The sequence below is a fragment of the Hemibagrus wyckioides genome, linkage group LG08 (genome assembly GCF_019097595.1).
Source record: "Hemibagrus wyckioides isolate EC202008001 linkage group LG08, SWU_Hwy_1.0, whole genome shotgun sequence".
Classification (NCBI taxonomy): Eukaryota; Metazoa; Chordata; class Actinopteri; order Siluriformes; family Bagridae; genus Hemibagrus; species Hemibagrus wyckioides.
Genome location: NC_080717.1, coordinates 22,267,518 through 22,281,775, shown reverse-complemented (window position 1 = coordinate 22,281,775; position 14,258 = coordinate 22,267,518). Strand labels below are relative to the sequence as shown.

At 44.5% G+C, this 14,258-nt stretch overlaps 4 non-coding genes and 1 pseudogene across 4 annotated transcripts; all 5 read left to right on the top strand.

Moving 5' to 3' along the window:
• The first annotated feature begins 702 nt into the window (after positions 1 to 702).
• On the top strand, positions 703 to 893 carry LOC131358711 (U2 spliceosomal RNA). Its single transcript, XR_009205655.1, has one exon. It is a non-coding gene; the product is annotated as a U2 spliceosomal RNA (small nuclear RNA).
• Positions 894 to 2,379: 1,486 nt separating this feature from the next.
• LOC131358718 (U2 spliceosomal RNA) lies at positions 2,380 to 2,570 on the top strand. The gene has a single exon (XR_009205661.1). It is a non-coding gene; the product is annotated as a U2 spliceosomal RNA (small nuclear RNA).
• Positions 2,571 to 6,147: 3,577 nt separating this feature from the next.
• Positions 6,148 to 6,338, top strand: LOC131358672 (U2 spliceosomal RNA). Its single transcript, XR_009205618.1, has one exon. It is a non-coding gene; the product is annotated as a U2 spliceosomal RNA (small nuclear RNA).
• A 6,457-nt stretch (positions 6,339 to 12,795) lies between these two features.
• On the top strand, positions 12,796 to 12,999 carry LOC131358728 (U2 spliceosomal RNA; annotated as a pseudogene).
• A 792-nt stretch (positions 13,000 to 13,791) lies between these two features.
• On the top strand, positions 13,792 to 13,982 carry LOC131358671 (U2 spliceosomal RNA). Its single transcript, XR_009205617.1, has one exon. It is a non-coding gene; the product is annotated as a U2 spliceosomal RNA (small nuclear RNA).
• The last annotated feature ends 276 nt before the right edge of the window (positions 13,983 to 14,258 follow it).

Below are 14,258 nucleotides of genomic sequence, written 5' to 3'. Positions count from 1 at the left end.
TCATTACTTAATGTATTCTTATTACTGACTGACTTGCTTGCTTTGTTATTCACTTATTACATTCTTATTACTTACTTACTCACTTTGTTGCTCACTTTTTACTTACTTATTTCTTACTAACTGACTGACATCCTTTATTACTGACTGACTTATTTATTGACTTGCTTTGTTACTCACTTATTACGTTCTTATTACTTACTTACTGACTTACTTTGTTGCTCACTTTTTACTTTATTTCTTACTTACTGACTGACATCCTTTATTACTGACTGACTTATTTACTGACTTACTTTGTTACTCACTTATTACTTTCTTATTACTTACTTACTGACTGACGTATTTTATTACTGACTGACTTACTGACTTACTGACTTACTTTGTTACTCACTTATTATTATTACTGACTGACTTAGCCTAATATGGAAAGTGCATGTGACCAGCAAATGCCACTTATCCCTAGCCTATCATCGCCACGATGTGCTCACCACTATCAGCTGCTCCTCGTCCACGTGTCCCCACCCATGTTCCCTTGCTAATCATCGCCAGGCTGTGCTCACCACTGTCAGCTGTTCCTCGTCAACACCCCCCTCCCCCATATTCAGGTCAACAGCTGGGGGTGGCCCCGATTCCTTCATTGGGGCTTCCGTAAGCCTCGGAAAGCGGGGCTATGGGCTGTCCGCCAAGCAAGGGGACTAACAAGTTATCGCTTCTCGGCCTTTTGGCTAAGATCAAGTGTAGTATCTGTTCTAATCAGTTTAATATCTGATACGCCCTCTATATGAGGGCTCTATATTAAACGGATTTTTAGAGCTGGGAGCTGGAAAAGGGGCTTGCTCCGTCCGATCCACGCATCGGCCTGGTATTGCAGTACTTCCAGGCTTGGTGCACCGTTTTCTAATGTAAAAAAGTAGAAAAAAAAAAAACTTACTTACTTCATTACTTAATGTATTCTTATTACTGACTGACTTGCTTGCTTTGTTATTCACTTATTATGTTCTTATTTCTTACTTACTCACTTTGTTGCTCACTTTTTATTTTCTTATTTCTTACTTACTGACTGACATCCTTTATTACTGACTGACTTATTTATTGACTTACTTTGTTACTCACTTATTAAGTTCTTATTACTTACTTACTGACTTACTCACTTACTTTGTTGCTCACTTTTTACTTTCTTATTTCTTACTTACTGACTGACATCCTTTATTACTGACTGACTTATTTATTGACTTGCTTTGTTACTCACTTATTACGTTCTTATTACTTACTTACTGACTTACTTTGTTGCTCACTTTTTACTTTATTTCTTACTTACTGACTGACATCCTTTATTACTGACTGACTTATTTACTGACTTACTTTGTTACTCACTTATTACTTTCTTATTACTTACTTACTGACTGACGTATTTTATTACTGACTGACTTACTGACTTACTTTGTTTGTAAAAAAGTAGAAAAAAAAAACTTACTTCATTACTTAATGTATTCTTATTACTGACTTACTTGCTTGCTTTGTTATTCACTTATTACGTTCTTATTACTTACTTATTCACTTTGTTGCTCACTTTTTACTTTCTTATTTCTTACTTACTGACTGACATCCTTTATTACTGACTGACTTATTTACTAACTTACTTTCTCACTTATTACGTTCTTATTACTTACTTACTGACTCACTTACTTTGTTGCTCACTTTTTACTTTCTTATTTCTTACTTACTGACTGACATCCTTTATTACTGACTGACTTATTTACTGACTTACTTTGTTACTCACTTATTACGTTCTTATTACTTACTTACTCACTTTGTTGCTCACTTTTTACTTTCTTATTTCTTACTTACTGACTGACATCCTTTATTACTGACTGACTTATTTACTGACTTACTTTGTTACTCACTTATTACTTTCTTATTACTTACTTACTGACTGACTGACATTCTTTATTACTGACTGACTTATTTACTGACTTACTTTGTTACTCACTTTTTACTTTCTTATTACTTACTTACTGACTGACGTATTTTATTACTGACTGACTTACTGACTTACTTTGTTACTCACTTATTATTATTACTGACTGACTTAGCGTAATATGGAAAGTGCATGTGGCCAGCAAATGCCACTTACCCCTAGCCTATCATCGCCACGATGTGCTCACCACTATCAGCTGCTCCTCGTCCACGTGTCCCCACCCATGTTCCCTTGCTAATCATCGTCAGGCTGTGCTCACCACTGTCAGCTGTTCCTCGTCAACACCCCCCTCCCCCATATTCAGGTCACCAGCTGGGGTTGGCCCCGATTCCTTCATTGGGGCTTCCGTAAGCCTCGGAAAGCGGGGCTATGGGCTGTCCGCCAAGCAAGGGGAATAACAAGTTATCGCTTCTCGGCCTTTTGGCTAAGATCAAGTGTAGTATCTGTTCTAATCAGTTTAATATCTGATACGCTCTCTATATGAGGGCTCTATATTAAACGGATTTTTAGAGCTGGGAGCTGGAAAAGGGGCTTGCTCCGTCCGATCCACGCATCGGCCTGGTATTGCAGTACTTCCAGGCTTGGTGCACCGTTTTCTAATGTATAAAAGTAGAAAAAAAAAAAACTTACTTACTTCATTACTTAATGTATTCTTATTACTGACTGCTTTGCTTGCTTTGTTATTCACTTATTACGTTCTTATTACTTACTTGTTCACTTTGTTGCTCACTTTTTACTTACTTATTTCTTACTTACTGACTGACATCCTTTATTACTGACTGACTTATTTATTGACTTGCTTTGTTACTCACTTATTACGTTCTTATTACTTACTTACTGACTGACTGACATCCTTTATTACTGACTGACTTATTTACTGACTTACTTTGTTACTCACTTATTACTTTCTTATTACTTACTTACTGACTGACGTATTTTATTACTGACTGACTTACTGACTTACTTTGTTTGTAAAAAAGTAGAAAAAAAAACTTACTTCATTACTTAATGTATTCTTATTACTGACTTACTTGCTTGCTTTGTTATTCACTTATTACGTTCTTATTACTTACTTACTCACTTACTTTGTTGCTCACTTTTTACTTTCTTATTTCTTACTTACTGACATCCTTTATTACTGACTGACTTATTTACTGACTTACTTTGTTACTCACTTATTACTTTCTTATTACTTACTTACTTACTGACTGACGCATTTTATTACTGACTGACTTACTGACTTACTTTGTTACTCACTTATTATTATTACTGACTGACTTAGCCTAATATGGAAAGTGCATGTGACCAGCAAATGCCACTTACCCCTAGCCTATCATCGCCACGATGTGCTCACCACTATCAGCTGCTCCTCGTCCACGTGTCCCCACCCATGTTCCCTTGCTAATCATCGCCAGGCTGTGCTGGAAAAGGGGCTTGCTCCGTCCGATCCACGCATCGGCCTGGTATTGCAGTACTTCCAGGCTTGGTGCACCATTTTCTAATGTAAAAAAGTAGAAAAAAAAAAAACTTACTTACTTCATTACTTAATGTATTCTTATTACTGACTTACTTGCTTGCTTTGTTATTCACTTATTACGTTCTTATTACTTACTTGTTCACTTTGTTGCTCACTTTTTACTTTCTTATTTCTTACTTACTGACTGACATCCTTTATTACTGACTGACTTATTTACTAACTTACTTTCTCACTTATTACTTTCTTATTACTTACTTACTGACTGACTGACATCCTTTATTACTGACTGACTTATTTACTGACTTACTTTGTTACTCACTTATTACTTTCTTATTACTTACTTACTGACTGACGTATTTTATTACTGACTGACTTACTGACTTACTTTGTTTGTAAAAAAGTAGAAAAAAAAAAAACTTACTTCATTACTTAATGTATTCTTATTACTGACTTACTTGCTTGCTTTGTTATTCACTTATTACGTTCTTATTACTTACTTACTCACTTACTTTGTTGCTCACTTTTTACTTTCTTATTTCTTACTTACTGACATCCTTTATTACTGACTGACTTATTTACTGACTTACTTTGTTACTCACTTATTACTTTCTTATTACTTACTTACTTACTGACTGACGCATTTTATTACTGACTGACTTACTGACTTACTTTGTTACTCACTTATTATTATTACTGACTGACTTAGCCTAATATGGAAAGTGCATGTGACCAGCAAATGCCACTTACCCCTAGCCTATCATCGCCACGATGTGCTCACCACTATCAGCTGCTCCTCGTCCACGTGTCCCCACCCATGTTCCCTTGCTAATCATCGCCAGGCTGTGCTGGAAAAGGGGCTTGCTCCGTCCGATCCACGCATCGGCCTGGTATTGCAGTACTTCCAGGCTTGGTGCACCATTTTCTAATGTAAAAAAGTAGAAAAAAAAAAAAACTTACTTACTTCATTACTTAATGTATTCTTATTACTGACTTACTTGCTTGCTTTGTTATTCACTTATTACGTTCTTATTACTTACTTGTTCACTTTGTTGCTCACTTTTTACTTTCTTATTTCTTACTTACTGACTGACATCCTTTATTACTGACTGACTTATTTACTAACTTACTTTCTCACTTATTACTTTCTTATTACTTACTTACTGACTGACTGACATCCTTTATTACTGACTGACTTATTTACTGACTTACTTTGTTACTCACTTATTACTTTCTTATTACTTACTTACTGACTGACGTATTTTATTACTGACTGACTTACTGACTTACTTTGTTTGTAAAAAAGTAGAAAAAAAAAAAACTTACTTCATTACTTAATGTATTCTTATTACTGACTTACTTGCTTGCTTTGTTATTCACTTATTACGTTCTTATTACTTACTTACTCACTTACTTTGTTGCTCACTTTTTACTTTCTTATTTCTTACTTACTGACATCCTTTATTACTGACTGACTTATTTACTGACTTACTTTGTTACTCACTTATTACTTTCTTATTACTTACTTACTTACTGACTGACGCATTTTATTACTGACTGACTTACTGACTTACTTTGTTACTCACTTATTATTATTACTTACTGACTTAGCCTAATATAGAAAGTGCATGTGGCCAGCAAATGCCACTTACCCCTAGCCTATCATCGCCACGATGTGCTCACCACTATCAGCTGCTCCTCGTCCACGTGTCCCCACCCATGTTCCCTTGCTAATCATCGCCAGGCTGTGCTGGAAAAGGGGCTTGCTCCGTCCGATCCACGCATCGGCCTGGTATTGCAGTACTTCCAGGCTTGGTGCACCATTTTCTAATGTAAAAAAGTAGAAAAAAAAAAAACTTACTTACTTCATTACTTAATGTATTCTTATTACTGACTTACTTGCTTGCTTTGTTATTCACTTATTACGTTCTTATTTCTTACTTATTGACTTATTCACTTACTTTGTTGCTCACTTTTTACTTTCTTATTTCTTACTTACTGACTGACATCCTTTATTACTGACTGACTTATTTACTGACTTACTTTGTTACTCACTTATTACTTTCTTATTACTTACTTACTGACTGACTGACATCCTTTATTACTGACTGACTTATTTACTGACTTACTTTGTTACTCACTTATTACTTTCTTATTACTTACTTACTGACTGACTGACATCCTTTATTACTGACTGACTTATTTACTGACTTACTTTGTTACTCACTTATTACTTTCTTATTACTTACTTACTGACTGACTGACATCCTTTATTACTGACTGACTTATTTACTGACTTACTTTGTTACTCACTTATTACTTTCTTATTACTTACTTACTGACTGACGTATTTTATTACTGACTGACTTACTTTGTTACTCACTTATTATTATTACTGACTGACTTAGCCTAATATGGAAAGTGCATGTGACCAGCAAATGCCACTTACCCCTAGCCTATCCTCGCCACGATGTGCTCACCACTATCAGCTGCTCCTCGTCCACGTGTCCCCACCCATGTTCCCTTGCTAATCATCGCCAGGCTGTGCTCACCACTGTCAGCTGTTCCTCGTCAACACCCCCCCTCCCCCATATTCAGGTCAACAGCTGGGGGTGGCCCCGATTCCTTCATTGGGGCTTCCGTAAGCCTCGGAAAGCGGGGCTATGGCCTGTCCGCCAAGCAAGGGGAATAACAAGTTATCGCTTCTCGGCCTTTTGGCTAAGATCAAGTGTAGTATCTGTTCTTATCAGTTTAATATCTGATACGCCCTCTATATGAGGGCTCTATATTAAACGGATTTTTAGAGCTGGGAGCTGGAAAAGGGGCTTGCTCCGTCCGATCCACGCATCGGCCTGGTATTGCAGTACTTCCAGGCATGGTGCACTGTTTTCTAACGTAAAAAAATAGAAAAAAAAAAAACTTACTTGCTTCATTACTTAATGTATTCTTGTTACTGACTTACTTGCTTGCTTTGTTATTCACTTATTACATTCTTATTACTTACTTACTCAGTTACTTTGTTGCTCACTTTTTACTTTCTTATTTCTTACTTACTGACTGACATCCTTTATTACTGACTGACTTATTTACTGACTTACTTTGTTACTCACTTATTACTTTCTTATTACTTACTTACTGACTGACTGACATCCTTTATTACTGACTGACTTATTTACTTACTTCATTACTTAATGTATTCTTATTACTGACTGACTTGCTTGCTTTGTTATTCACTTATTACATTCTTATTACTTACTTACTCACTTTGTTGCTCACTTTTTACTTACTTATTTCTTACTTACTGACTGACATCCTTTATTACTGACTGACTTATTTATTGACTTGCTTTGTTACTCACTTATTACGTTCTTATTACTTACTTACTGACTTACTTACTTTGTTGCTCACTTTTTACTTTATTTCTTACTTACTGACTGACATCCTTTATTACTGACTGACTTATTTACTGACTTACTTTGTTACTCACTTATTACGTTCTTATTACTTACTTACTCACTTTGTTGCTCACTTTTTACTTTCTTATATCTTACTTACTGACTGACATCCTTTATTACTGACTGACTTATTTACTGACTTACTTTGTTACTCACTTTTTACTTTCTTATTACTTACTTACTGACTGACGTATTTTATTACTGACTGACTTACTGACTTACTTTGTTACTCACTTATTATTATTACTGACTGACTTAGCGTAATATGGAAAGTGCATGTGGCCAGCAAATGCCACTAACCCCTAGCCTATCATCGCCACGATGTGCTCACCACTATCAGCTGCTCCTCGTCCACGTGTCCCCACCCATGTTCCCTTGCTAATCATCGTCAGGCTGTGCTCACCACTGTCAGCTGTTCCTCGTCAACACCCCCCTCCCCCATATTCAGGTCACCAGCTGGGGTTGGCCCCGATTCCTTCATTGGGGCTTCCGTAAGCCTCGGAAAGCGGGGCTATGGGCTGTCCGCCAAGCAAGGGGACTAACAAGTTATCGCTTCTCGGCCTTTTGGCTAAGATCAAGTGTGGCCATGGAGAGAGGAGCTGAACGTCAGCCGGCTCGAGTGGTGCGGCTTCGTCATTCTGTTCGGGTGGAGCTCTACAGAGATGCTGCAGAGGACGTGAAGAAGCGATTTTGCTGGGATTGGATTTTGCTCCGGCTGCTCAGGGACTTTAGCGGGATGGCTCCCTCCAAGGTTCTTTGCCTGCAGGATTTTTGCTCTTCGGGGTTCCTGGACATCACTTTCGCTGCCTTCACCGACTGCTCCGCCTTTTTCGACCGGTGCTCGCGGCTCAGGGAAGAGGAGGTGCTTCGTGGTCTTCGGCTGGTCCCGTTGTTCGCCATGGATGAGGTCCCCATCACTGTGCACGTTTATAACCCCTTCGTGGCGGATGAGGTCATCAGAGCTTTTTTGGCACGGTACTGCTCTTCTGTCTCAGCAGGGGAGAAGCTGCGGGGGCGCTTTGGCGTCTGGAACGGGAAGCGCAGGTTTCTCGTCAGATTGAAGACGGACCCGGCTGCTCCGGGTGGTCTGGTCCACCCTCCGGGGAATTTTTCTATCGGTCCCAACCGGGGTTTCCTCCACTACCCTGGCCAGCCGTTGTACTGCTGGAAGTGTGGGGCCCTTGGCCACGCAAAGGAGGTCTGCCCTGGACGGAGGTGCCGCATCTGTGGTTCGGAGGACCACCTCGCGGCCGAGTGTGGTGCGCCAAAGGCCTGCAGCCTGTGTGGTAGCGAGAAGCACCTGTATCGCCAGTGCCCATCGAGAAAGGGGACTTATGCTAGTCTTTTTGCTGAGGAATTTTCTTCCTTAAGTGCCCGGGAAAAGGGGGAGGAAGCGGGGTTCACCGAAGGGGCAGCAGAGCCTGCGGCTTCAAGCGGGCCAGTGAGCGAGGAGGTAGCAGGGCCATCTGGCAAGGAGGTTCGGCTGACGCAGGCAGAGGGGGGTACTTCGGACCTGACCCCGGGAGAGTCGCTGACAGCGGGCCAGGTAACCCCAGCCGTGGGAGCGCCGTCGGGGGAAGAACAGGCTTCGTGGCCCGGTCTAGGGCTGGAGGCCGGGCTGTTTGGGAGTTGGGCGGAGGCGACGGAAGGGGTAGCGGAGGCCTCGACCCTGGTGCGACCGGATTGGGCCTCAATGGAGTTCTCGGACGGCATGGAGGATGTGGGATCAGATCCAGAGCAGGATATGGGGGAGGGCGGCAGGCTCTCCGGGTCTGGAGCTACCACAGAGGCGGAGGGGGCGACGGAGGAGAGAAGAACAAAGAGGTCACGTCTGGAGAGAGGACGGGAGTTTGACCTCTTGACTGCAGGGGACATTATAGGTACGAGGGAGATTGAGGTGGAGGGGGCGCGGGCTGTACATACATTGGGGGAGGATTGTTTACAGCGGGAAGGAGGGACAAGGGGGGAGGAGGGGTGGACACAAGTTGTGGCAAGACGGGTCAGAACAGGGGCTGGCAGGGGTGGAGGGGGATAGCAATACCATTGAATAAGATGGGTAGTGGAAAATGGAATGAGCGACAGTTGGGGTGTGAGGAGGACTGTGGATTTTGGGGGGGTGGGGAGGGAGGGAAGGAGGGGAGTGAAGGTTTGGCTGGTGAGGGTGGGTGGAGGGAGGTTTTTTTTTTGGGGAAGGCTTGGTTTTGGGGAAAGTGCCTTGGGATTGTGTTGACTGGTTCGGATTCTTCTAGGAAAAAAAAAAGAAGGAAAAAGTTTTTTTTTTTGATGATTAGAATAGCATCACTTAATGTGCGGGGCATCAAGCAGCCTCTCAAAAGGATGGCCGTGTTTTCGAGTTTGCGTTCGGTTTCATTTGATCTGTTATTTTTGCAGGAAGTCCATTTGGGCTCGGAGCGGGAGGCGGTTGAGTTCACGAGGGGGTGGGATCTCGGTCCAGCCGTTTGGGGTGTGGGTGAGGGGAGGGGAGATGGAGTGGGGGTGCTGTTCAAATCTTTTGAGTGGGAGGTGGAAAATGTAGTTTCGGTAGTGCCAGGGAGGATTATCTGTGTGGATGGGAAGTGGAGGGGGACTAAGTACAGGGCTATAGGGGTGTACGCACCGTGTAGGGGAGGGCAACGGCGGGGGTTCTTCCGCCTGCTGGAGCCTCTTTTCTGCACAAATAGAGTATTGCTGGTTGGGGGGGATTTCAATGTGGATGTAGAGTCGGAGGGGGGGGGCGGAGCTGGCCCATACGATGTCAGGAGCAGGCCTGGTTGACGTTTACAGGGTGGTCGATCCGCATTCTCCGGGCTGGACTTGGAGGAACTCACGGGGTGATGCATCTAGGCTCGACCTCCTGTTTTTGCCAGAGGGGGTGAAGGTGCACGCGTGCTTCCTGAGGCCCTTTTGGGCCTCCGACCACTGCATGGTGCTCGGCAGCATCGAAGTTGAGGGTTGTCAAAGGGGACGAGGTTGTTGGAGATTGAACTGTTCCATCTTGCAGGACCCTGCCTTTGTTGAGATTTTTCGCCATCTGTACACAGGTTGGCGAGGGTTGCGGGTGCTGTACGACACACAGCGTGAGTGGTGGGAGGACCTGAAAAAGAGAGTTGCCACCCTGGTCCGCTGGTGGGGCCAGGAGATGGCAAGACGGAGAGTGGAAAGAGCCAGGCAGTGGTCAAGAGTCCTTGCTTCGGCTTGGATAGATGGAGATTGCGGGCGGCTCAGGGATGCCAGTGAAGCCCTACGAGCTCACTTTGAGGCGGAGGCCCGCAACTACTTTGTTCAGGCGGGTAGGCAGGCACTTGAGTTGGACGAGCGCCCTACACGCTTCTTTTTTAATAGTGTCAGAAGCCGGCAGCGAGGGTCTTATATAGAGGGTTTAAGTGATGGTACCCGGGTACTGACCGTGCCCGAGGACATGTTGGGCTGCGCTAGTGCCTTTTACTGTGACCTCTTCCAACGAAGGGGATCGAGCGGTGAACTGGCAGCCGGGTTTCTGGACTCTGTGGTAGATAGACTGCCTGGGGAAAGCGTAGTGGAGTTGGAAGAGCAGGTGTCTCTAGAGGAGATGGAGAGCGCTATGCTCTCTCTGGAGACAGGCGTGGCTCCTGGAGGGGACGGTCTCCCTGTGGAGTGGTACCGGACCTTTTGGCCCCTCGTGGGCCCAGATCTGATGGCCGTTTACAGGGAGGCATTTGGGGCTGGGCTCCTTCCACAGTCAGCGAGAGTCGGGCATATCGCCCTTCTACACAAGAAGGGTGACAGGGCGGACTTGGCAAACTGGCGGCCGATCACGTTGCTGACGGCGGATTATAAGATCGTTGCCAAGTTACTGGCCCTACGCCTCAGAAGGGTGATGGCCACGGTGGTGCACCCTGACCAGACTTGTGGGGTGCCCGGATGGACGTGTGGTATGAACCTGGCGCTGGTCAGAGATGCTTTGGCATGGGCGACGCAACGCCAGGTACCGTTGGCTTTGCTGAATTTGGACCAGGAGAAGGCCTTCGATCGTGTGTCGAACGCGTTTCTGTTTGCGCTCCTGGAGCGAATGGGCTTTGGTCCGGTTTTCACTGCCATGGTGCGACTGCTTTATACCGGGGCAGTGAGCCGTGTCACCATTAACGGACATCTTTCCGCGTTGATCGAGCAGAAAGGGGGGGTCAGGCAGGGGTGCCCGCTCTCGCCGATGCTCTATGTGCTGTTCCTAGAGCCTCTGGTGGAGAGGCTGAGAAGAGATCCATTTCAGGGACTTCATATCCCGGGCGCGAACGGGGTTAGGGCCAAGGTGTCGGCGTATGCCGACGACACTACGCTGTTCCTCGGCCGAGATGAGGACTTCCGCGCATTGGAGCGGGTGATCGAGGCGTTCTCAGATGCTACTGGTGCACGGGTTAACCGCGGGAAGTCCTCCGTACTTTATGCTGGAACGTGGGCTGGAAGGTCTGAGGTCCCGGGGGGTTTCTCTCTGTGCCAGGATGGGCTCAGGATTCTGGGCATCGTCTTCTGGAGGGAGGACAACGCCCAGAAGAACTGGGACGTTGCCCTCAGGAAAGTACAGGCGAGGGCTGAAAGCTGGAACCGGAGGGATCTCTCTCTTTCGGGGAGGGTGCTTGCGGTCAATGCCGACCTGTTGGCAAGATTGAACCATCTTGCCTATGTCTTCCCTGTCCCCTTTGTGACAGGACGGCGCCTAGAGCGCCTTGTGTTTACGTTCATTTGGGGAGGGAGGAACGAGCAGGTCGCCCGCGTACGAATGTATAGGGATTGAGAGAAAGGGGGCAGAGGTGTGATTTGTGCCCCCCTCAAGACCATGGCCTTGTTCATGTCCTTTGCGGCGAGATTGACCAGGGGGTCGGAGGGACATATATCGGCCCTGTTTGCAAAGTTTTGGCTGGGTTTCACTTTGCGAACGGTGATTCCCTGGAGAGGCACGGCACCGTGGTCGGTCGACCGCCCATGGCATTACCAAAAGGCGGTCGAGTTCGTCCGGGACCAGCCGTGGTGCCTGGTGGACAGTCTCGTCCTGGAACACCGTAGGCTGTATAAGAAGTGGAAGGACTGTTGCGCAGAACACATGAGCGAGGCATTGACCCGCACGCCGGGTGTAGATTGGGCGAGGATTCAGCCGAAGTGGCTAGATGGGGCCAGCAAGGATCTGCACTGGTTGGGGGCGCTGGGGCGCCTCCCTGTGAGGGAGAGGCTCTATAGGCACGGCTCAACTCGGACGCCCCTGTGTCCAAATGGGTGCGGGGGCGAGGAGACCATTGACCATGCATTGTGGTCATGTCCCATCGCGGCCCTCTTCTGGAGACACGTGTCGGAGTGGTTGCCCGCTGAAGAGGGGGCAGCGATAGGCCGCGATCTTGTGCTGTATGGCAGCGGATTGGGGCTCATGGGGCCAGGGATGGCAAGGCCTCTGTGGCAGGCCGTCTCGGTGGCAAAGTGCATTCTTTGGGGCGCGAGGTGCGAGGGCATTCGGAGCCTGTCCCGATGCGTCAGTCAGGCACGTCTATTCCGGTTATTCAGGGCCAAGCTCCGTAAGGTGCAAGGTGAGGAGCAAGGGGGGGAGGGCTTTGTGAGGGTAGGAGTGGGAGTTTTGGAGGGGGGAGGTTTTTTGGGAACCACGGTACTGGGGGCCCCATGGTGGCCAGACCGGTGAGGTGATGGGGGTGGGATCGTTTAAATTTCTGTATTCTGTTGGATTTGAACATTTTGGTCTCCTGACGTATTTGTGATCATTTTCTTTGTGAATTAAATTTTTGTGTAAGGTGGTTTGTGTTATGACAAGAAATGTGACTGTGGATCTGATTGTTTTGGGTTTTATATTGATGTGTGGTAAGTGGGAGGGATTTAAGAGGGACGGACTGGTTTTGGTTTGCTGGATTTGATGTATCGTTTATTGTTGTGTTGAACTGGTTCTAATAAAAAAAAAAAAAAAAAAATCTGTTCTCATCAGTTTAATATCTGATACGCCCTCTATATGAGGGCTCTATATTAAACGGATTTTTAGAGCTGGGAGCTGGAAAAGGGGCTTGCTCCGTCCGATCCACGCATCGGCCTGGTATTGCAGTACTTCCAGGCTTGGTGCACCATTTTCTAATGTAAAAAAGTAGAAAAAAAAAAAACTTACTTACTTCATTACTTAATGTATTCTTATTACTGACTTACTTGCTTGCTTTGTTATTCACTTATTACGTTCTTATTTCTTACTTATTGACTTATTCACTTACTTTGTTGCTCACTTTTTACTTTCTTATTTCTTACTTACTGACTGACATCCTTTATTACTGACTGACTTATTTACTGACTTACTTTGTTACTCACTTATTACTTTCTTATTACTTACTTACTCACTTACTTTGTTACTCACTTATTATGTTCTTATTACTTATTTACTGACTTACTTTGTTACTCACTTATTACTTTCTTATTACTTACTTACTGACTGACTGACATCCTTTATTACTGACTGACTTATTTACTGACTTACTTTGTTACTCACTTATTACTTTCTTATTACTTACTTACTGACTGACGTATTTTATTACTGACTGACTTACTTTGTTACTCACTTATTATTATTACTGACTGACTTAGCCTAATATGGAAAGTGCATGTGACCAGCAAATGCCACTTACCCCTAGCCTATCCTCGCCACGATGTGCTCACCACTATCAGCTGCTCCTCGTCCACGTGTCCCCACCCATGTTCCCTTGCTAATCATCGCCAGGCTGTGCTCACCACTGTCAGCTGTTCCTCGTCAACACCCCCCCTCCCCCATATTCAGGTCAACAGCTGGGGGTGGCCCCGATTCCTTCATTGGGGCTTCCGTAAGCCTCGGAAAGCGGGGCTATGGCCTGTCCGCCAAGCAAGGGGAATAACAAGTTATCGCTTCTCGGCCTTTTGGCTAAGATCAAGTGTAGTATCTGTTCTTATCAGTTTAATATCTGATACGCCCTCTATATGAGGGCTCTATATTAAACGGATTTTTAGAGCTGGGAGCTGGAAAAGGGGCTTGCTCCGTCCGATCCACGCATCGGCCTGGTATTGCAGTACTTCCAGGCATGGTGCACTGTTTTCTAACGTAAAAAAATAGAAAAAAAAAAACTTACTTGCTTCATTACTTAATGTATTCTTGTTACTGACTTACTTGCTTGCTTTGTTATTCACTTATTACATTCTTATTACTTACTTACTCAGTTACTTTGTTGCTCACTTTTTACTTTCTTATTTCTTACTTACTGACTGACATCCTTTATTACTGACTGACTTATTTACTGACTTACTTTGTTACTCACTTATTACTTTCTTATTACTTACTTACTGACTGACTGACATCCTTTATTACTGACTG